The sequence below is a fragment of the Lepidochelys kempii genome, chromosome 2 (genome assembly GCF_965140285.1).
Source record: "Lepidochelys kempii isolate rLepKem1 chromosome 2, rLepKem1.hap1, whole genome shotgun sequence".
NCBI lineage: Eukaryota > Metazoa > Chordata > Testudines > Cheloniidae > Lepidochelys > Lepidochelys kempii.
Genome location: NC_136381.1, coordinates 268,447,846 through 268,470,697, shown reverse-complemented (window position 1 = coordinate 268,470,697; position 22,852 = coordinate 268,447,846). Strand labels below are relative to the sequence as shown.

At 49.7% G+C, this 22,852-nt stretch overlaps 2 long non-coding RNA genes across 2 annotated transcripts; both read right to left on the bottom strand.

Moving 5' to 3' along the window:
- Positions 1-837: 837 nt before the first annotated feature.
- On the bottom strand, positions 838-5,628 carry LOC140905814 (uncharacterized). Its single transcript, XR_012156951.1, has 2 exons — positions 5,539-5,628; positions 838-2,797 (listed from the first exon to the last, which is right to left on the bottom strand). It is a non-coding gene; the product is annotated as an uncharacterized LOC140905814 (long non-coding RNA).
- A 5,683-nt stretch (positions 5,629-11,311) lies between these two features.
- On the bottom strand, positions 11,312-22,622 carry LOC140905815 (uncharacterized). The gene is made up of 3 exons (XR_012156952.2): positions 22,385-22,622; positions 21,549-21,679; positions 11,312-13,186 (listed from the first exon to the last, which is right to left on the bottom strand). It is a non-coding gene; the product is annotated as an uncharacterized LOC140905815 (long non-coding RNA).
- Between the last annotated feature and the right edge of the window lie 230 nt (positions 22,623-22,852).

Here is a 22,852-nt window from a genome sequence, read left to right as displayed (position 1 = left end):
GATCTCTTGCACAAGTCTCCACTCCATGCCTGTTTCCCCTCCCACCGTTTGTCTTTATTTAGGTTGTAAGCACAGTGCCCAGGAGCCGGCTGGACCATTAATGTTGATTTTCAATAAGTCTTGGAACACTGGGGAAGTTCTAGAAGACTGGAAGAAATCTCATGTGCCAATTTTTTAAAAGGATATTTATAGGCCTGACATCAGTCTGGGGCAAGATAATGTAGTGGCTGATACAGGACTTGATTACCAAAGAATTAAAGGAGGGTAATGTAACTAATGCAAATCACCATGGGTTTATGGAAAACAGATCCTGTCAAACAAACTTGATTTTTTTTATGAGGTTACAAGTTTGGTTGATAATGGTAGTAGCAATGGCTTAATATACTTAGTCTTCTGTAAGGCATTTGACTTGGTACTGCACGACAATTTGATTAAAAGACTAGAATGATATAAAATTAACATGTCACACATTAAATGGATTCAAAACTGGCTAACTGATAAGTCTCAAAACATAATTGTAAATGGGGAATTGTCATCAAGTGGGAGTGTTTCCAATAGGATCCTGCAGGGATTAGTTCTTGGCCCTACACTATTTAACATTTTTATCAGTTTCCTAGAAGAAAACATAAAATTGTCAATGATAAAGTTTGTAGATGACCCAAAAATCGGGGGAGTGGTAAGTTATGAAGAGAGCAGGTCACTGATTCAGAGCATTCTGGATCTCATGGTAAACTGGGTGGAAACAAATATGTATTTTAATATGACTCAGTGTCAACATATACATCTAGGAACAAAGAATGTCGGCTGTGGCGGTTCAATGACAAGACAGCACAGAGCTTTTAGCAAGCAAGCGGCTGGTCTGCTAACAGGCTTCTGCCTGTCAACTTTCCACCTTCCCCTTTATTCTTTCTCTCCCCCCGCGCATTACATTCTCCAACAGATAAAAGGAATACACTGGCTTTGTTTAACATTCTTATTTACCAGTTTCTATCTACCGCATTCCTTGCTCTCGGGCCTTGAGCCCAGTCCTGGGAGGCTTCCCACGGTTCATGTCATCTGGGCGAGATTCCAAGGTTGATGCCCTTGAAAGGAGCTGTGTGTGCACAGGTCCAGCACAACACTCCGGGTGTGCCCTGAATGTTGCCAAGCGCATAAACCTTGTATGAATCCTACATCCCCTCCTTTTTTGTTTATTTGTGCTCGGCCATCTCATGGTAGCCATCAATTTGCTTTTGCAAGCCAATTAACTCCCGGACAGACGAGGTCATAACTCGTGGAGCCTGCCAGGGCGGTTCTCGACAAAGCCTTAACAAAAAGGAAATACATTGCACACAGCAACAGCAAAAAATAAGCTCAAGAAGGTAAAGTGTAATTGGCCAGGCCCCAATTAGCCATGCTAGAGTACTGGGAAGAGAGGTTCGCGTAAGCAGCGAGCATCATCTCATTTCCGATTTCCTCAGGGTGATGACATACTGGAATAAGGCACGTACCTAACACTTCTTCAGCTGCTACAAAATCAAATAAACAAAAGTGGGTAACATTTGCTATTGAAGCCAATCTTTCCCATAGGTTATATGTCATTCGGGCTCGTAACGGAGAAAGCGCTCCCGAGCCAACCCCTACGGAAATAGCAGGCACAAAAGGTATACAATCAATACAGAATTAGCAGTAATTTGGGCAAGAATTGCCACAAACAAAGTCTCAGAAGTCTCTGGCTGTTGGTTTGCTGCCAGTCTTCGTTGAGCCGCGGTGACCAATGCTTTTACTGCTCCCCATGTCACGGGCTGGCTTGGGATGCTACGCCTCCTCCGTTTCCATCCTGCCGTTGTCGACCCGGGAGGCACCGCGTTCTCCTCCAAGGTCAGCTGAAACTCCGGTATGGGGTTTGACAGCCCCTGGTGCCACGCCATGCTGTTTCAGTGCTGGTCACACACACCGGGCCGGAACCCACAACGGTCCTGCAGGGAGAGACACAGCAGCATATCCCCGACCCCAAGTAATTAGAGGCACTGGGCCCAACCATTGCAGATCGGGCAGCTGATGGTAATAGACACGCGGTCTTTCCAGTACATCGGATTTATGAAAATGCCGATCCGTGGGGGTCTGCTGATCTGCGTTCAGCGTTAAATTATTTAAAGTGAACAAAAGGATATGCAATTGTTGCTGAATGTCTCCTAAGGTTCAGAGACGCAGCTCCCCTTGTTTTAATTGTTTGTCGAGCAAGGTTTTTAGCGTGCGATTTGCACGTTCAACAATGGCTTGGCCCGTGGAATTATAAGGGATCCTGTGTGTGAGACGGACGTCCCATTGGACACAAAAGGTGGAAAGGGCTGTGGAGCAGTAGGCTGGGGCATTATCTGTTTTTATCTGGCTTGGGCGACCCATAACAGCAAAACAGGCTAGCAAATGGTGAATAACTTTAGGAGTGGCTTCCCCACGCTGTGGGGTTGCCCAAAGGAATCCCGAATAGGTATCAATGGAAACATGTAAAAACGAATAGGGGCGGAATTGTGGCACATGAGTGACATCCATTTGCCACAGCAGATTCGCCGCGGTACCTCTGGGGTTAACGGCATAAAAAAAGGTAGGGGCAGCAGCGGCACGGTGGGGGCAGGAACGAACAATAGAACGTGCATGATCAGCAGGAATATGAAACTGTCGGGCCAAAACAGAGGCAGACTGATGAAAAAAGGAATGGCTTTCAATGGGGTCAGAAAAAAGGGAATTTACCTGACCACGTAACGCGCGATCGGCACACGCATTGCCTTCAGTAAGTAGCCCAGGCAGAAGGGTATGACTGCGAATATGAGCAACAAAATAAGGGAAATTACGAGTGGTGATGAGATACTGTAAGGACAAAAACAGGCGAAGAAGGTCCGCATCGACCTCAGGGGTAATAAGGGCAAGGGGTAAATGATCAATTACCTGATAAACATAATGCGTGTCCACGATCAAATTAAAGGGACAATCAGCAAAAAATTGAAAGGCCAAAATAACAGCAGCTAGTTTCAAAGACTAGTAAAGCTCTCCAAGCGCTGTGCATGCAAATATTGTTGTACAAGTGAATGAAGCGCTTTCAGCTTTTCTAGGGGGAGGGGCCACTGGTCAATCCATATGGGCTCTAAGGATTGCCATACCAATGGTAATGCGGATGGCAAGGTGGGTGAGGGAGGATTTCGGGCCATTATATATTAATATCGAGGGTGGTGTCCAGCTTTGTAAGTAAGTCATGGCCCCAAATATTGAGGTGGACAGGGAGTACAAAAGGGCAGATTGTAGCAAGGGCACGGCCTCCTGGTTTAGAGACCGTGACCCAAGACAAACTTTGGCGCCCGGGTTTGCTACCCCCGATCCCCCACAACTCTTTAGAAGGAACTGTTGGCCAACCGACCGGCCACTCCAGATCACGAATCACCGTAACGTCAGCTCCAGTGTCTACCAGCCCTGTAAAAGGAACATTATTTAAGAGAAGTGTTAACTGAGGTTTCAAGGGGCGGACCGACATTGTTAGAGCAACAAGTGGAGAGGACGTGTTGTGAGATGGCGACTGAGCCAGAGTCGATCCAAAGCCGCCTCCGCCCCGGGCTCGATCCTCTGCAGCTGGCACCTGATAGGGGACTAAAATCAATTACGCAATTGATCGTCCACGTGGGAGCAACTGCGGAAGATGGGTCACACCTGGACCTTAATAACGCCGTTGTAATCGGCGTCAATGACCCCTGGGATGACAAAAAAACCCTGTTTCCCAGCGTGTGAGCGAGGGAGAACCAGACCCACAAATCCAGCAGGGAGAGGTCCCATCACCTGGGTAGGTATGGCGCAAACCTCCCCCGGCAACTGAAAATCAGTGTCCTCCTGCATAATCAAATCAAGCCCTGCACTTCCGGCAGTCACCTCCTTCATAGAGTCTATGGGTTTTAAAGCAGAGGAACAGTTGTCTGAGTGGGAAACACCCCCGTTTGGCCCTGGGTTCGGGGGGGACCCGTCATGCGGTTTCCCGACCCGCTACGACACCGATTAGCCCAGTGATAGCCCTTCTGACACTTGGGGCACTTCTTTGAGGGGCGGGCGGGCGCCGTCGAGGAGCGGCACTCCCTGTGAAAGTGACCCTCCTTACCACAGCGGTAACAACGCTTCCCCTCCTTCCCGCTTTTCTGCAGGGCAGCGGCCATAACCCCAGCTTTATGTGCTTGAGTTCCGATGTTTTGGCACGCCCGCAGCATGTCTGACAGCTCTAGAATTCCAGAGGCTTGTGCAGCCTGGAGAGCACGGCGGCAATCCTCATTTGCATTTTCAACCGCCATTTTTAACAGAATCTCCTGAGCTGCCGCAGGGTTATCCACCTGCCGGAGGATAGCCTCCTGCAATCTGTTGGTAACATCCATAAAGGACTCTGATGCACCCTGACGGATACTGGCAAAGCTTTTGGTAGGCTTGCCAGAATCCGGGACCTTCTGGAAAGCATGCTGGGCGCAGGTGGAAATAATGGGGAAGACGGCCTGAGGGAGTTGAGACTGCATCTGAACAGTAGCAAACTGGCCCTCCCCTGCAAACTGCTCATAAATGACACCTTGCTCTCTATACACCTGGGCTTGGCGTTCCGCCATCTGCCGATACTCACTAAGCCAAATAACATACTGACTGGGCATCAGCATCATGCGTAACAGCGCCTTCCAATCTTCAGGGATCAGGGTGTACCCAGTACCTAGCCCTTCAATGAGACCACGTACATACGTGCTAGTGAGGCCGAACTCACGAATCGCTTTCTTTACGTCTCTGATCACCGAGTAAGGCAAACTGACCCAGTTTGCAACCTGGTTGCCCTGGCCATCATCCTGCCAGGTCACTGGACAAACTGAGACCAGCTCAGCCAGCTCCTCTGCTGTAAGATCTGAGCGAGTCTTCGCTGCGTGAACCATTTGTTGCACCAGCGAAAGCCTCTGAGCAGACGCGGACGACCCTCCAGGGGGCCCCGGAACATGGGGCACCACGGTGGGATGGTGATCACACATGGGCTCTGGTGGGGAAGGCCAGGGAGGCGGTGGTAATAGAGGCACTGGGGGCGAAGCAGGGGGAGGGATGGTTGCAGGAGCGGTCGGGGGTGGCGGGATCGGCAGCCCCTCTGTTGGCGCGGGAGAGGGCCTTTCCAAGGCGACACGCTGTGTCACATCGCCAGGAGGGGAGATGGCTGCAGGAGCGGACGGGCATGGTGAGATCACCAGCCTCGCGAGGGAGGGCCTGTCCGAGGCGACACGCTGTATCGCGTCGCGACAGAGGTGCCAGGCATGTAGAGCCTGCACGGGCGCCCGAGGCTCTTTATGCAATGTCTGGCCCAACCGCTCCCAGTCCGCTAGCTTAAGGGTTCCGGCTTCAGGGTACCACGGGCATTGGGCACGCACCTCCTGTAGCAGGAGAGTGAGTTCTCGAGTGGGGCAGTCGTGCTGAGCCTTACACAGCAAATACTGTAGCTCACTGCGGTGTTGCACTTGCAAAGCAGAGAGGGAGCTTCCCATACTTACCACAATGAAAAATACTCACCGGGATCCACGAAGCGGATGAGTGACGCGTCTGAAACCCTTGCCGGGCAAGGTGAGTGCTGAGGGCCCCACGTTTGGGCGCCAGTTGTGGCGGTTCAATGACAAGACAGCACAGAGCTTTTAGCAAGCAAGCGGCTGGTCTGCTAACAGGCTTCTGCCTGTCAACTTCCCACCTTCCCCTTTATTCTTTCTCTCCCCCCGTGCATTACATTCTCCAACAGATAAAAGGAATACACTGGCTTTGTTTAACATTCTTATTTACCAGTTTCTATCTACCACATTCCTTGCTCTCGGGCCTTGAGCCCAGTCCTGGGAGGCTTCCCACGGTTCATGTCATCTGGGCGAGATTCCAAGGTTGATGCCCTTGAAAGGAGCTGTGTGTGCACAGGTCCAGCACAACACTCCGGGTGTGCCCTGAATGTTGCCAAGCGCATAAACCTTGTATGAATCCTACAGTCGGCCATACTTACGGGATGGGAGACTCTGTCCTGGGAATCAGTGACTCTGGAAAAGATTTGGTGGTCCTGGTGGATAATCAGCTGAGCTCCCAGTGCCCTGCTGTGGCCAAAAGGACTAATGCAGTCCTGGGATGTGTAAACACAGGACTCTTTTTTGAAGCAGCAGAGAGGTTGTATCTCTGTATCTGTATCTCTGTATCTGGCTCTGGTGTGACCGCTGCTGGAATCCTGGGTCCATTTCTGGTGCCCACAATTCAAGAAGAGTGCTGGTAAATTGGAGAGGATTCAAAGAAGAGCCATGACAATAATTAAAGGATTAGAAAACCTGCCTTCTAGTGATTGAGCTCTTTGAGTCTATCTATTTAACTCAACAAAGAGAAGGTTAAGGGGCAACTTGATCACAGTCTATAAGTAGCTACACGGGGAACAAATATTTAATAATGGGCTCATCAATCTAGCAGACAAAGGTATAACATGAGCCAGTGGCTGGAAGTTGAAGCTAGACAAATTCAGATTGGAAATAAGGCTTAATTTTTTTAATGGTGAGACTGATTAACCAAAAGGGTCGTAGTAGATTCTCCATCACTGACTATGGAGTGTTTGGTGAGAAAGCACTTAGCCCTGAAATCCTTCTTTCTCTGAGTGCAGTGGGACGGCCTCTCTGCTGTGTGAAGGCTGGTGTGTTCTCAGCGAAGCTCCTCTCTTGCCATGGACAGCGGTAGAGTCTGTCTGCGTGGGTTTTGGAGCGCCTGGTGAGCAGATGTTTCTCAATGAAGCCCTTCCCACACAGAGTACAGCAGAAGGGCCTCTCCCCGGGTGGGTCCATTTGTGAATGGGGAGATACGATCTAAATCTAACACTTTTCAGGCACTTAGAGCACCGATACGGACTCCCTCCAGGCCTTCCGAGACCCTGCTCTTGGCTAGAGCTTTCCACACAGCTATATGGTTCCTTTGCCACGTGGGTCGCTGGTGTTCAGTAAGATCCAAGATGCATAGATCCTCACATTCAGTGCATAGCAAGAGTCAGAACTTTGGCACATTCCAAGAGATTCCTCTGCCTTTGCCCAGGATCCGTGGAGGTACATGGCCCCTCTTCCATGTGAGCGTCCTCCAGAACAAAAACAACGAGGAGTCCTTGTGGCACCTTAGAGACTAACAAATTTATTTGGCCATAAGTCTTTTGTGGGCTAGAACCCACTTCACTGGATGCATGGAGTGAAAATACAGGAGCAGGTATAAATACATGAAAGGATTGTGATTTGAAAGGAGTTCACTGCAACCTCTCTTATACCGAACAGAGTCCTCGGGGTTCTTTCCAGTCCTGTCAGTCTGCTGTCTCTCTCAACTCTCATGGGTCATTTCCTGCTCTACCCTTTGGAAAACCTCTTTATGATGGATTGCCCACCCCTCACTCCAGGGTGCCACCTGATGTACTGGAGTCCCACTGAGACCACCTGTTCCACCAACCTAGGCTCCCTCACCCTGTCCTGCTATGCCAGGCCCTCAAGCCTCCTCTAGCACACACACAGGTAGGGACATGCCCAGCTGTAGGAAGACACAGACACTGAAGACTGCACTTGAGTGCTGGGCAAGCCCCAAGCTGAGTCTGCATGGGAAGACTCAGCTTGGGGATTGCCCAGCACTCAAATGCACGCCCCCTCTGGAGTTTAAATGCAAAACTGTATTGTCTTGCGCTGCACAGAAATCTGTACAGCATAAGCTCAGGAAAATCAGCCCCTCCCTCAATGTGGAGGAAGATATGCATAGCTTTTTGCCACCCTAGTTATTAATTGCACAAACTGGTTTATAGAAAACAAAAACAAGTGTATTAATTACAAGGAATAGATTTTAAGTGATTATAAGGAATAGCAAACAGATCAAAGTAGACTACTGAGCAAATAAAGCAAACACACAAACTAAGCTTGATACACTAAAGAAACTGGCTACATGTAGTAATTTCTCACCCTAAATGTTGTTTTAAGCAGGTTGCAGAAATTCTTGAAGACAAACTTCTTTTGCTTGCAGCTTAGAATTCCAGATATTCCTTTCACAGACCAGACACCTTCTAGCCTGGGTCCAGTCCTTCCCCAATTCAGTTTTAGGTGTTTTTAGCAGTCATCTTGGGCCGGGATTCAATGAAGAACCAACTCTGATTAACTCACACCCCAGCCTTAAATAGGATTTACATATGGCAGGAATCCTTTGTTTCCCAGTTTGAACCCCACCCCCTAGTAGTGGCAAAATACTAGCAGCCCAAGATGGTGTCCAGTAGCAGGTGACATGATCACATGACCCTGCAGTGTCAAAGCAGCATCCCAGGAGGCTACTCAGGAAGGTGGGAGATTAGCATCTTCAAAGTCCTATTGTTCTCCCTAATGGCCCATTCAAGCTGATTGCATACTGTCTGGTGGGCATTGCCCAGGTGTAAACACAGTTGTAATTGTTACTTTGTCAATATTCCTAACTTCAGATACAGAAATGATACATGTCTACAAATAGGATAATCATAGTCAGTACATCATAACCTTTCCAATGATACCTCACATGACTCATCTTGCGTAAAACATACCTTAGTTATGCCATATTCCTATCATAACAATATCTCGATGAAGAATATAGGATGTGGATCACACTCCTCTTCTGAGCGTCCCTCTGGTGATGGTAGGCTTTTAGGCTGCTTCTCAGTTTTGATCATGGTTCCCCCATCTGCTGGAATAAAGGGAGGATCTATTTCCAAAATCTCTTATGAGGAAAGCCTAATTATACTCAGTAATAATAGCCAGAGAGTTGGGTGACCTCCAGCACAGGAACTAGCATAATCTTATGAATATGCTGGCTAAAGTGAGTCTAATCTGTTAACAACATCAAGAGTCTGAAATTGATGGTAGTTAACAGTCTTTAAAGCAAATGTAAAAGGTTAAGTTTTTGGTAAATCACTTACCTAGGAGATCGAGAATTAGCACACAACTGCATCTCAGGGCACAAGGGAGAACAACAGGGACAGAGATTCCTTCAGAGTAAGGCCACCCATGAGAGTTGTCGAGTGGTTGGAACAGACCAAGGGGTCAGGTACTCTTGGACATACTCCTGGCTCCCCACTAACTCCCTGCCTTCCACAGGGAGCCAGTGACAGAACTGGGACTAGAACCCAGGTCCCCGACTCACAGTCATTTCCTATGACCACTGGAGAAAGCTGCCTCTGTTATGAAGCTGCCTCCGTATCAGTCACATGCACCGTTCCCTTCAGAAATCTGTCTCTTGCCAAAAAACTAGAGCAATGGTGATGCAGCTCCTCCCCTTCTTCTGCTTAGTAAGAACTTCAGAGTCTAATCGGTTTCATCTAAATCCTCACAGTTTCCTTATGCTCTTTACTAAAAAACTCAGACACTCACTTGGATGCACCTGCTCCTTCTCTCAAGATGAGTATAGCCCAAAAGAACAATAGCGTGTAAAGAGTATTTGGCAAGAGTCAGCCCACCTCTCATTTGGGGCCCAGAGGGGACAGACTAGGAAGACCATCGCTTCAGCTTGGTTTATGTCAGAATATTAGGCTTATCTAACAGTGGCATTTCATTATCAGGTGCAATCAGTTGCTTTGGTCGCAATGCTGTGTTCTCTGAAGTGACACATGTTCCCTTTCCCCACTCTAGCCACCCCTTGAGCCCCCCTCTGACGGGCTTTGACACATCACTGTGCAGAAGCTGTTTTCCATAATCTAGTTCTTGCCTCTGGTCATTGACCCTTCAGCCACTTCGGACATGTCTACCCTAGAGTTATTTGACAGGTTTCAGAGTAGCAGCTGTGTTAGTCTGTATTCGCAAAAAGAAAAGGAGGACTTGTGGCACCTTAGAGACTGACCAATTTATTTGAGCATGAGCTTTCGTGAGCTCCACGGTATGCATCACGAAAGCTCATGCTCAAATAAATTGGTTAGTCTCTAAGGTGCCACAAGTCCTCCTTTTCTTTTTACCCTAGAGTTATGTCGCCCTACGTTACGTCGGCATATGGCCACGGCAGTTAGTACATCGCTTGTGCGTGTGCATACCTGGCTGCTTGTGTTGGCGGTGCTCAGGGCTGGCCTTAGGGAAAATGGCACCCTGGGCGAACTTGTATATTGGCATCCCCCCATCACTCCTGGCCCCCACGGGCTCCCTGGGCTTCCCTCCCCCCATCACCTCTGGGCCCCGCTGCCTCCCGCAGTGTTTAATTTGTATTGAAAGAGATGCCAGAGCTGAGCCGTGGCTCAAATTAAGCACCGGCAGGGCGGCCTGATGCTGGCGGGTGCTGGCCGGGCGCCCAGCTCTGAAGGCAACTCCACTGCCAGCAGAAGTGCAGAAGTAAGGGTGGCCTGGCATATGGTGTGTTGCCACCCTTCTGCACCTTGGCTTGTGGTGCCTGATGCTCGGGCATGTGGCTCAAGGCAGGCTTCGCACTGTCGCAGGGTGACTGCATCTTGTCAGAGCCCACGGCCCTCCTGCAGCCCTCTGGCCACCCCTGGCTCACCCAGGGCACTGGTTCAGATTTTGGGGGGTGGGAGGAATCTTTATTCATGATTCCAGGGACTACTTAGGCACCTGAAAACTCTAGGGTTTTTTCAGATAATAATTTAGGGATTAGCTGACAGGAGCACTTTCTCTAATCGTTATATAAAGAAAGAAAAAATATATACAGTACAAATGCCAATTAAAGCCACGTTTAAAGTTTATATGTAAATTTAGAACAATCAGGAGATAATACAGCAAGATATTCCCCATCCCAAGCCTTGAGGTGTCAGTTCACTATCTTTAGTGGAGATAAATAAAAATAAATATAATTTGCTTACCTTCTCTAACAGAAACACTGTGTTACTGCCATTATCTCCTCTGTTCTAGTCAATTGTTGTTCATTTAAAACATAATTTCAACATGTGTGAGTAAGGGTTTTTTTCTCTTTTATTAAGAAAGGGAATTAATTTTTCTAATTATTTCGGCATCTATGTTTACTGATCACAATCATGTCTGTGACTCACTAACATTTGACTCCATCATTGCTATTGATATCAGAGCTGGAACTGCGTTTATTTTCATGCAAATTTTAAGTTATTTTACAGATATAACTAAAAATATAATTTGAACATAAGCCACCTTCATCTGCCCAGTGTCTAAAGTTATGTGTTTAGCTAATGTTTTTTAAACTGGCATTACTAAATGAGTACAAGCTAAAGGTGCATTCTAGGAGGATACTATTATTTGCTTGTACCACTTTAAATAATGAATGACAAAGCACAATATGATAATAACAGTAATAATTATAATTACTCCAACGAGGACAGGTTAGGCATTTTAGAACTCACTACTCAAAGAATTCAATGTAAGCATAAGAGAGAAATAAAATTATGAAATGCACAGACCAGTCAAAAAACTAAAATAACAGCACTTTGAAAGAATAAAATTACAGAGACTATATGTGTATTGCAGGAAGTACCAACAAGTACAAACAACAATATAAGTATGTGTTGGGGGGCGATGAGTGTGAAAGAGACAGCATTTGTGAGCTGCTGGCATGTGTGAGCTGGGGGAGTGTGTGAGAGACCGCGTGCTGCCCCTTGAAGAGAGCTGCACTCAAGAGTCTGAAGGAAAGCTCCTTCAGATACAGCAGTAGCCACCAGCAGCTCCGTCCCTCTCTTGGTGAGCCCTGTCCTCACACACACACCCGCCCCCGCTCTGTGGAGACAGGGTACATGGGCGGGGGGGGGGGCGGAGGCAGCCTGACATCAGAGCCCCTCCCCGCCCCTTTACAGCAGACAGGAAGTTCCTGGGAGCAGCTGGCTAGGGGCAGCTCCAAGACAGGGGGCAGGAGCCATGGGGTTGAAGATGCCAGCAGGGGGAGGGGCACCCCTGCTCCGGAGGTGCCCCATTTGTAACAGTGCCCGGGCTTGCACCCCATTCACCCATGCCTAAGGCCAGCGCTGGCGGTGCTTGCACTCACCAAGAGCACTTGTACTGATGCAGAGTGAAGTGCACCATGGGTAGGTATCTCACTGGAGAACTCGCCACCATCCAGCACAGGGTCTTTTTGAAAGATTTTGCAATGCTTGATGGCTTTGGTGGAATGACAGTAGAATGAGCCTTTGGTCATTTGAAGGGTCGCTGGCGTAGTTTATTTACCAGATTGGACCTCAGTGAGAAAAATATCCCAATGGTTATAGCTGCCCACGGTGTCCTACATAATATGTGTGAAGCAAAGGGGGGAAAGTTTCCACCAGGTGGATGGTAAAGGTGGAGCGGCTGTCTGCTGAATTTGAACAATCAGATACAAGGGCTATTAGAAGAGATCAACGTGGAGCTATACATCTCAGGGAGGCTTTGAAAGACCATTTTAATAGCAAGCCAGAGTAATGTGTGTTGCTGCAGTGTGCTTTACCTGGCCTTGCTCTTTTGCAGCCCAGTCTGAATCTTGTGCTGATTGCTGTATATGTAGGAATATTGCATTGTCAATGGACCTATTAATTTTGTTTGTGAATGATGTTATGAGTTGTGTGACACAGTGCAGTAACTGGGAATTGGTCACTTTCAGAACTGATCTGTATCAGCCAGCATATGTTGTGAACCAATAAAGATCAATTATGTTCAAAAATATATAATGTTATTCTGTAGCATTCAAAAGAAAACCATTTCAAATTTTATAAACCTTAATAAATTTAGCAAACAGAACTTATGAAGGGGAAAGAACAGTCATTTCCATTTCAGGTACACATACACCAACTGGGGCTTTCACAGGTCAGTGTATGTGAAGCTGTGATTGTCTTGTCTATGCACTGACCCCTGATGCCACATGGAATGTTCAGGGGCAGGCCAAGGGAGGTCCCGATATTGAATTCTCTGTGGGCTCCAGAGGAAGGTGAGCATGGGATTGTTGAACCTGCAAGTCCACCAGAGTCTGCAGCATCTCTGTTTGCTGTCTGAGAAATGCAGACATGTCCTACTGCACGTCCCTCTCCTTCTCCTGCATTTTTTCCCTCTCCCCTCTATCCTTCTCCAGGATGTCTGCAAGAGTGACCCTCCAGGCCCTGTGTTTGTTCTCTCATGCAGCACTGGCTTGCTGGATCTCCTGCAACTTGTCATCCTGAGCCCTCTTCTTTCTCCTCCTTATCTGGCGTAGACATTCATGGGTGAGTAGGAAGAGACCCTGAAGGCTGCAGTGGTAGCAGCTGTAGAGAAAACACACAGAGACACCGTGGTCATTATATTCACAATGGAAATCAAAACTTAAGAGGCGGAACTCACTCCCCTTGCTCTCCAAAAGTTGTAAGCACATTCTCACTTCTGCTTGGGATTGCTTGTGCACAGCACCAGTCACAACCATGGTGAATATGGTCTGTCGGGGTTGGGGAAATGAGGTGGGAATAGCTTGGTTACATGGTTCTAGTTGTATAGGGCAGCAGCACTGAATACTGGCACTGTTTTCCACAGTAATTTTAGCTGATATCTCACTCCTGAGGGTAAGAGGCAGACAGAGCTCAGTGGCTGCTGGCATCCCCATGCCACCTGGGCCCGTATACTGCTAGTCTGAGCACTGCAATATTGCCTGCTGGAATAATCGCTGAGTGGTATGGGACAGTGTCCTGCTGCAGCAGAAGAAAGAAGGCAGCCCTCCCCAGAAACCTTTGGCAGAGGATTGCAGAGTACCTCCATGGAAGAGTCACTTAGATCTCTATGGAGGGTTCATGGGACATCTTAGTGCACATACACAAACTGCTCCGCATGGCCCCCACTAACTCTAGAGTAAAAATGAATAAATCAAAATATGAGTGCTGCTACTCTGGGGGGCCAGCCTTGTAATTTAAAAATCAAGTGCACACGTACCCAAGGTTCCTTCCCCTGCATCAGGTTTGCCTGTGCTCGACTGATGGGACTGGCTGGACTGCGGTGGAGTAAAAAACAGGTCCTGGCTTGCTGCAGAGCTGGATCCCCCAGTTGCCTGTCCCCCATACTCCTCTTCTTGCTCCCATCTTCTCCTCCTCACTGTTCGAGGCAGGGGCCTGTGACTCAGGCTCCTCTGAAGTATCCACGGTGCTCTTGGGGATGGTGCTTGGGTCTCTGTCGAGGATGGCATGTAGCTCTTTGTAAAAGCAGCAGGTCTGCATTAGGCCAGGGAGAGGGCAGTCAGGCCTAGGCGATGGAGCCACAGTCAGGCCCAGTGATTAGGGCCAGAGTCAAGGGTCAGAGCTGGAATCAGAAGCCAGGAACCAGAGCCACGGGTCAGAGCCAGAAGCCAGGAAGGCAAAGGAGCAAATATTCCTCTGTCATAGCAGAGCTGTTGGTGGTGGCATGTCGGCAGCAGTTGCTCGGGAACCAGTTGTTTCTAGCCCTGTAGAGTCTTAGCGCATGAATGGGTAAAAATCATTTTACAGATGGGAAAAGTGAGTCTCAGAGAAACTACAGGCCTGAATTTTCAGAAGTACTGAGCGGGGATACAAGAGCAGAGGGAAGGTTTGTGCTGGAACCTCCACTGTGACTCTCTCAGTAGGCACTGGACCATGGAGAACGTAGTTCAGACAGTTATCCACTGCATCTGATTAAATTGTGGACTCTGGTGCTGCAATAGCTTTGTCCCAACAACTCCAGCAGCGTGTTTTGTCCAGGTCGGATTTCTTTGTGGGCAGGATAGTAGCATTCCCTTTTTACTGTGGCTTTAGTCACTCTCAGAAATATCTACCATCTAGCAGGGGGTATTCAGAAACATTTTGAGTGGCTGCTTTCGCACCACAATTAAAAGGGAAAATGTTAACAGGGGCAGTGGCCTGGTAGGGGTCTACTACTGATCACCAAATCAAGAGGAGGAGGTGGATTTCCAGAACTAATAACAGAAATACCCAAAACACAAGAAAGACCTTGTAGTGATGGGGGACTTTAACTACCCAGACATCTGTTGGAAAAGCAATACGGCAAAACACAATATCTCCAGTAAGTTCTTGGAATGTGTTGGGAACAATTTCTTCTTTCAGACGGTGGAGACAGTAACCGGAGGTGGTGGTGGGGCAGCCATTTTAAACTTGATGCTGATTAGCAGGAAGGAACTGCTTGCAAATCTGAAGGTGGAAGGCAACTTGGGTGACGGTGCTCACAAAATGATAGATTTCATGAGGCTAAGGCCTGGTCCACGCTCCAAAGTAGATGGGAGGGAACAAATGCCCTCAAGAACTAAATCTAGGGGATGACTAAGGGGAACATGATAATCATCCACCAATATCTGGGGGCAGATCCTCAGCTGCTGAAAACCAGTGTAGCTCCATTGTAGTCAATAGGACTCTGACAATTTACACCAGTTGAGGATCTGGCCCATGCATCCATATTAAGGAAGCACAGGAAAGGGTTAGGAGGAGAACCTTTAACTGATGAAAGGAAGATGAACCAAGAAAAAATGAGATTGGATCTCACCTTATTTTCCTCTAGGCGCTTACAAATTGTTTAATCGTTTGTTCCAGTATCTTGCCAGAGATCAAAGTAAGGCTGACTGTCTATAATTCCCCTGATCTTCCTTTTCCCCCTCTTTAAACATAGGTACTCTGTTTGCCCTTCTCCAGTCCTCTGAACCTCACCCATCCCCCAGGAGTTCTCAGAGACAATCACCAATGGTTCAGAGATGGCTTCACCTAGTTCCTTAAGTACCCTAGGGTGCATTGAATCAAGCTCTGCCAACTTGAATACATCACACTTATTTAAATATTCTTTAACCTGTTTTTTCCTATTCTGGCCTATTTTCCTTCCCCTGATTATTAATATTAATCATGTTAAACATCTGGTCACAATTACCCTTTTTAGTGAAGACCGAAGCAAAAAGGTATTAAACCCTTCAGCCTTCTGTGCCATCTGATAAACTCTCCTTCTGTGTCATTAGCTCTCCTTCCCCATTAAGTAATGGACTTGTACGTTCCTTTGTCCTTGTCTTACTTCTAATCTATTTATAGAACCTCTTTGTCCTGCCTTTTATGTCCCTTGCTAGTTGTAACTCATTTTGTGCCTTATCTGTTCTGATTTCGTCCCAGCATGCGTGTGCTGTCTGTTTGTAGTCATTCTTAGCAATTTGTCCATGTTTCCTCTTTTTGTACAATTTCTGTTTGATTTTCAGGTTATTAAAGATCTCCTGCAGTAGCCATATTGGTCTCATATTATTCTTCCTGTCTTTCCTTCACATCAGGATAGTTTGCCATTGTGCCTTTAATATTGTCTCTTTTACAAACTGCCAGCTCTCCTGAACTCCTTTTCCCCTTAGATTTTCTTCCTATGGGACCTCCTTACCTACCAATTCCCTGAGTTTACTGAAGTCTGCTTTTCTGAAGCCCAGTGCCTTTGTTCTGCTGTTCTCACTCCCTTTCTGCCATTAGAATAACGAACTCTGTTATTTCGTGGCCACTTTCACCCAAGCTGCCTTCCGCCTTCAGATTCCCAACTGGTTCCTCCCTGTGAGTCAGAATCAAATCTAAAATAGTGCCCCCCGGGGTACATCCTCCACCCTTCTGAAACAATATATTGACAGCTCTATTTAATTTAGCCGGAGGAGTGGCGTTTCATGCTTAAAAGCAATTTTAGGGATGTCTGAGAAATATGATGGGGTTTCTCAGTGTAACAGCCACATCATAGAGGTCCAGGTGCTTCACCACCAAGACAGCAAGCAACCCCTGCCTTCCCTTGGGGCCTGATCAGTTCTGTGGCTGCAATGTGGCTCCCTGTTAACAAACTGCTGTGGGAAGGCACAGGGTGGGATTGCGGTAAACCAGGCAGCTGGAACGTTTCATTAAACCACACCAGCATGGACTGTGACCTGGTGTGATTTTGCCATCTAGGTTAGGTCAGCGCTTGGCTGGGAGACCCCAGGGAGAAGCCAGGTACTGCAGAGAACAGTGTTCCTGAGGCAGGGGTGCCTCTCTTGTATCAGTCAGTACTGGAGCAGTCCCCCAAGTTTTTAATTCCCCCAGGATGTCTGCACTGCCAATTCTCTGATCCTCAAGGGTCATTCTAGCCCCAGGACCTTGCACCCCCAGAGGACAAGGCAGGCTTGGAGTCCATGGGGTAATATTTAAACATCACGGCCGGGCGTCCTGACAATGGAGGAAGTTGTAGGAGGCGGTGGCAGATTAACTGCGGGAGCTTTGGAACCTGTGTAGAAGAGTGGGGGCATCAGTGCCGGAACTGTGGCCAGGCTCTCTGCTCCTCTTCTTCTCCCCAAGGATCCTCCCCCTGGCAAGGCTGGAAGCCAGAGCCAGGCCATGGTAAGAGCCGCCCAGGGAGCCCAGTCAGCTGTGGGGAGCTCTGGATCCTCCACCTGCCCTGAGCGCCAGGGTGCCCGAGAGCAGCCCCTGGCCCATGTTCCTACCCCTCCTGGCATGCCGCCCAGGGCAGATGGAGAGTCCAGGGCTCCCCACAGCAGTCCAGGGCTCCTTACCGTGGCCTGGCTCCGGCTTCCAGCCTGGCCAGGTGGTGGGGCCTCAGGGAGAAGAGGAGGAGCAGGGGGCAGGGCTCTGTGGCGAGGGGGTGGGGCTAACTTAAGGCCCATCTCAGCCCCCCATTGGGAAAAGGGAGGTGCTTTGTGGTGGGGGAGCTGCTCCCCCTGCTGTGAAGCACATCCCCTACCGTTCTGTACCTGTCCGAGGCGAGGACGGACAGGAGGAGAGGCGCCCTCAGGGGAGCAGTGGCCTATGTGAGTTAAGCTACAGTCCAGTTACCACATCTCCACATCACAAAACCCCGCCATTAGCTAACTGGGTCCCTCGGCGCTCTGCATTTAAGGGGGATCCTTGCTACCACAGCCTTTGTTCGGGCAAAATGCACGTTACCTTCCACCTTAAAACGTCCCCTGAAGGTCCCCTGAGGTCGCAGGGCAGTTGCCCCGTTGCATTTCTCCATCCCAGTGGGACATCGTGCCGTGTTTTATTACGGCACGAGGACACAAGTGTCATGGGGAAATTATGTTGACCTGGGAGACAAACTGCTTGGAATGTCTCCTGCTCTGGAACAGGTTGGGGCCGCCTCCTGTGCACCCCCTTGTGGCCACTGGCCGCTCCGGGGCACCGTGCCTCAGTTGCCATCTTCCTCAGGCCCTCAAACTCCACACACTGGGTCAGTGCGGGAGATGTGGCTTAGCCTTCTGGCCAAGCCACAAACAAACACGTCCAACTGAAAAGTCCCAGCACATAAAGGGTTCTTCTGCCCTTCATGGGCTTTTCTTCAGTCTGCCCTCTGGGCCCTGTTCTTAATCCCTTTCTGGGCTACCTTTGAGTCTTCTCCCTGCCCCAGTATAGCGCTCTCAGCCCCCAGGCTAGCTCCACTGGTATCCTGTCTGCGGGCGCTGGCTCCATGCCTTCTACAGGAGGGGTCGGGCAGCCAGCCCCCTTCCTGTGATTCCTCTCCTAGCCTGAGCTCTCTCAGTCCTTGTAGAAGGCCCAGGTGTCCATTAAAGCATCAGAGGGCCCCTCTAGTCGCACCCCCTCAGACTGGGTATGTCTACACTGCAGCTGGGAGCGTGCCTCCCGGCCTGGAGAGACACACTCATGCGAGCTCTGCTCAGTGTAGTGTGCTAAAAAGAGCAGTGTGGACTTGGTGGCATGGATGGCGGCCGCCCAGGCTCGGACCCCAGGGGTCTCGGACACCAGTGGCTAGTCTGAGCTGCCGCCTATGCAGCAGCAACCACATGGCTCTTGTTAGCATGCTGGCTCAAGTAGAGGAAGAGGTATGATATAGTAGAGGAAGTAGCATACCATTTTACAGAAAGGGAAACTGAGGCACCAAGCAACTAAGGCCAAAATATTCTGACTTGGGTAGCTAAAGTAGACCCCTGTATCCATATTAAAGCACTTAAATAAGTAGCCTCATTTGCAGACAGGCTGAGTACCCAGCAACTCCCCCTGAAATCAATAAAATATAATCCAGTTCCATACCATTCAGCACCCAGGTTTGAAAGGTTTGGCCTAGCTCATCTACCCAAGGTCAGACAGTGAGTCAATTACAGAGCTAGGAATGAAGCCAAGCTCTCCTGATTCCCAGTTTTGGATTTCACCACCAACACCCTCCTCCCTGGCCCCTTCAGACAGACGTTGTGTCTGAAGACTGCACAGTGTGTTCTTCTGTTGCTGGACAATCTCACTAGCCTCTCCCACTGCTGAGGGCTCCGCGGCCGACACTTCTGAATCATGTGCTCTCTCCAGGTACTCACCTGGCCCCAATACCTGAACACCTCATGCTCTGTAATGTATTTATCCTCACAGCTCCTGGGAAGGTCAGGACGGGCTATTAGAATTGTATAGATGAGGAATTCAGGCCTGCCTGCAGGGGTTGGGTTTCTGTCCAGGAACCGGGCTTAGTTGCTGGCAGGAATCAGTCTCATGGCAGGAATCAGGCTCACCTTCTCTGTGGCCGGTGTCAGGGTCCTGAGTCCCAAAGAGATCTTGGCTCCAAGGGAGGTTGTGGAATCCCCATCACGGGAGGTTTTTAAGAACAGGTTGGACAAACACCTGTCAGGGATGGTCTAGGGGTTTATTTGGTTCCGCCTCTGCACAAGGGGCTGGACTTGATGACTTCTCAAGGTCCCTTCCAGCCCAGCATTTCTATGATTCTATGAAAATCTTCTCCAGCTCCTCAAAAAATGGACAGGTCACATTACTACGACCAGCACCCCTGGTTTTAATAAAAAGAAAAGGAGTACTTGTGGCACCTTAGAGACTAACCAATTTATTTGAGCATGAGCTTTCGTGAGCTGTAGCTCACGAAAGCTCATGCTCAAATAAATTGGTTAGTCTCTAAGGTGCCACAAGTACTCCTTTTCTTTTTGCGAATACAGACTAACACGACTGTTACTCTGAAACCTGGTTTTAATGTAAGTCCGAATGAACTGTTTGTTTTTATCCGGCACTGATTGGTGTCCTGGTTCTGGCCCCTCACAGTCATCTGCTTAGCAATGGCCACAAAAAGAGCTTCCTGTACCGACTCCTCTCCACAGATGTGATAAGATTCAGGGTCTCAGCATGGTTCCAAGCAACTGCTCAAGGCATGCTGTAGAGGCTTCTGGAGTAATATCACAGCAAGGCGGATATACTCAAACCCAGGACCAAGGGGGCAAAGTCTGGCCCCACACCAGATTTTAAATGGGGGACAGGACATCTGGTCAATGTGACCCCAGAGCAGCGGAGGGCACACAGGTAAACAGACAGGTCATTAATGGTTGCCTGCAAAGCAATGTGGGATAGTAGTTGGAGGACTGCCAAAGTAATACGCTGCAACATTGCCTGCACGTGAGCAATTGCCTAAACTAACTCAATTTGCAGCAAACGTAGTTCTCTTTGAAAGACGACTCCTGTGTCCTTGATAAATCCAGAGTTTTAGTGGACTATAATGAATTGCATCGTGTGTACGCAAGTATTTTCAAACTGGTTTAACTCCCCCCAATCCTATGTGGACAAGCAGGCCTGGGCCGTATCCAAAGCCCAGTGAAGTCAGTGGGAATCTTCTGATTAACTTTAAAGGGCTTTGGGGCAGACCCCAAATAACTTGTTCAAGATGTGCAGGCTGTCCATGGCAGTGTAGGGCACTGAACCCACGGCAGAGCACTAACCACTGGGCCAGGCTTCCTCTCCAATCACAAATAAGCATGTGAGGTCTTTAAAATCATTTTGTGGTTCCCATCTTGTGATGAATGAAGCCCGGCTTGCTATTTCCTGGGGAGAGAAACACAGCTTCGCCAATGCTTATCACACGGTTTGTCCAAACTGATGCCTCATGGTCCATATAAACTGATGCTGCACAGTCCATATAAGCTGATGTCACTGATATAATATTTAGCACTTTATTCTCAAAGTGTTTTGCCAACAGTAACTGCTCAGATACTACAGAGATGAATGCCATGGATATGCCTATAAATAAATATTAATGACCCGGATCCTGAGCTGTGCTTCGGACGCTTGCTCCTGGGGCTGTTTTATATCAGCTACCCATGGCCCCAAGGGGCCTTTCCAGTAGCCAGGGATCAGCATAACATAGGGATGCCTGTGCCACCCCCTGTTTTCTTGGCTATGTTCTCTGCTAAGATGGGGGCATGTAAGAAACATTATGGTGGCTCTATGTCCCCCAAGATACTCCCCTACACAGCCTTATACTGGGCTTCACAAGCCATAGTTAACCCTCCTGGCATCCCCCTGAGCTGAGAGGCAGGCGGAATTAGCTCCGTTTCTCAGGGGGAGGAAGTGAGGCACACAGAGCTTAAGTGATGTGCCCAAGGCCGCAGAGCATTGTGTTGCAGAGCCAGGACCAGGAGCTGGCTTAGCTCCTAGCCCCATGCTCAGGACACACCTCTCTCTGACGGACCCCCCCAACGACATGACACTGAGCTCCAGCTACTGACACACACAGACCATTTCTGGGCCCAGGGGCTGCTTTCTGCTGCAGCTGGGGAGGCGTGACGTTCCCATTGCATGCCTCCTACTGAGCTTGAGAGCCCCAGCCCTCGGTCCTACCAGGAGAGAGAGGCCTGGCTTGGCTTAATGGAGGGGTGCCAGGGCCTGGGAACGCTTTGGGGTTTACCTGAGAGTAGTGTGGGACCCAGAAGTCTGTTGGCAGGAGCCCAGCTTCATCGCTGTCCTGGTGCGGCAGGCCGAAGATCCAGGCTACCCCAGAAGAGGGTAAACAGGGTGCTCATCGGGGAGCCTAGAAATCTGTTTGCCAGGGGGGAAAAGGTGGAATTTGCATTTTTACAGAGAATCTTGAGTTTTTACATTGTGTAAAAAAATAAAAGCCTGTGTTAACAAGTCACTATTTTTTACTGACAGCACCTGTGTCCCCTAGTGAGTGCAACCTCCCCCTCCTGGGGTCGATTTTTGAAGGTGCTTTGAATGTACAGCGGAGCCCCGTTTATCTGCTGGACCTGGGCCCGGATGGATAACCAAAACTCGGGAGAACCGGCAGAGAGCTTTCCATCCTTTGGCCTCAGATTCTGACCGCTCCCGGCCCAGTTGCTGTCAGCCCAAGGAGGCCGGTGGTTCGGGTCATACAGGAGCCGGATAACGGAGGCTCCCATCAGTGGGGTTCTCCGGGGCATAAGGAACACATTGTGTTCAGCAGGGATACCTGGATATGGACATCTGTGGCTAGGGAAACTCACGTTCACTTTAAACCTGGGAAAACACGGATTTTTAGGGGTGAATTTGAGGGGGTTATCACGGAAGATCCGGATCCCCGGTGATCCGGTTTCGCACGCCTGGGGCCGCCCCAGCGATCCGGTTTAGCAGGCTGGGGCCGCCTGGCGCTCTTGGGCTCGATGATCCGGCGCCCCCTCCCGGCCGAGGCATTGCAGTGACCCGGGCTCTGTGCCATGGCCGCATGCCCGGAGCTCGCCCCGCCGCGCCGCTTTGTGTCCAGACCTGTGCGCGGCTGGTGCGGGCAGATCCGGAGACATCCCGGGTTCCGCGCTCCGCACATCGCCCGGCTCCGGCTCCGACCTCTCCCCGCTCGCCAGCCTTTGTCTCCGTCCGCACCCGCCTCTCGCCCCCGCCCCCTGCTCCAGTTCCAGCCGGTGCGCGCCTGAGCCCGGCTGCGGCTGCCCTGGGGAGCGGAGCCGCCGAGCGGGGCGGAGGAAGGTGGAAACCCCCCGCTGGAGCCGGAGCCGGAGCCGGAGCCGGAGCGCGGCTGTCTGCGGCTGAGCAGCCCTGGCCGCTTTGCCATCTGCTAGCCAAGCCTTTCTCCGTCCGCGGGGCACCAGGACAATGCCTGGAGGGGCCTCGGCTCAGGTAGGGCATTTTACAATCAACTTCCCCGGTGTGGCCGCGGAGGCGGGTGGGGGGCGATGCGCCGCGCTTCCTGGCAGCCGGGGCCGTTCCCCTCTGCACCAG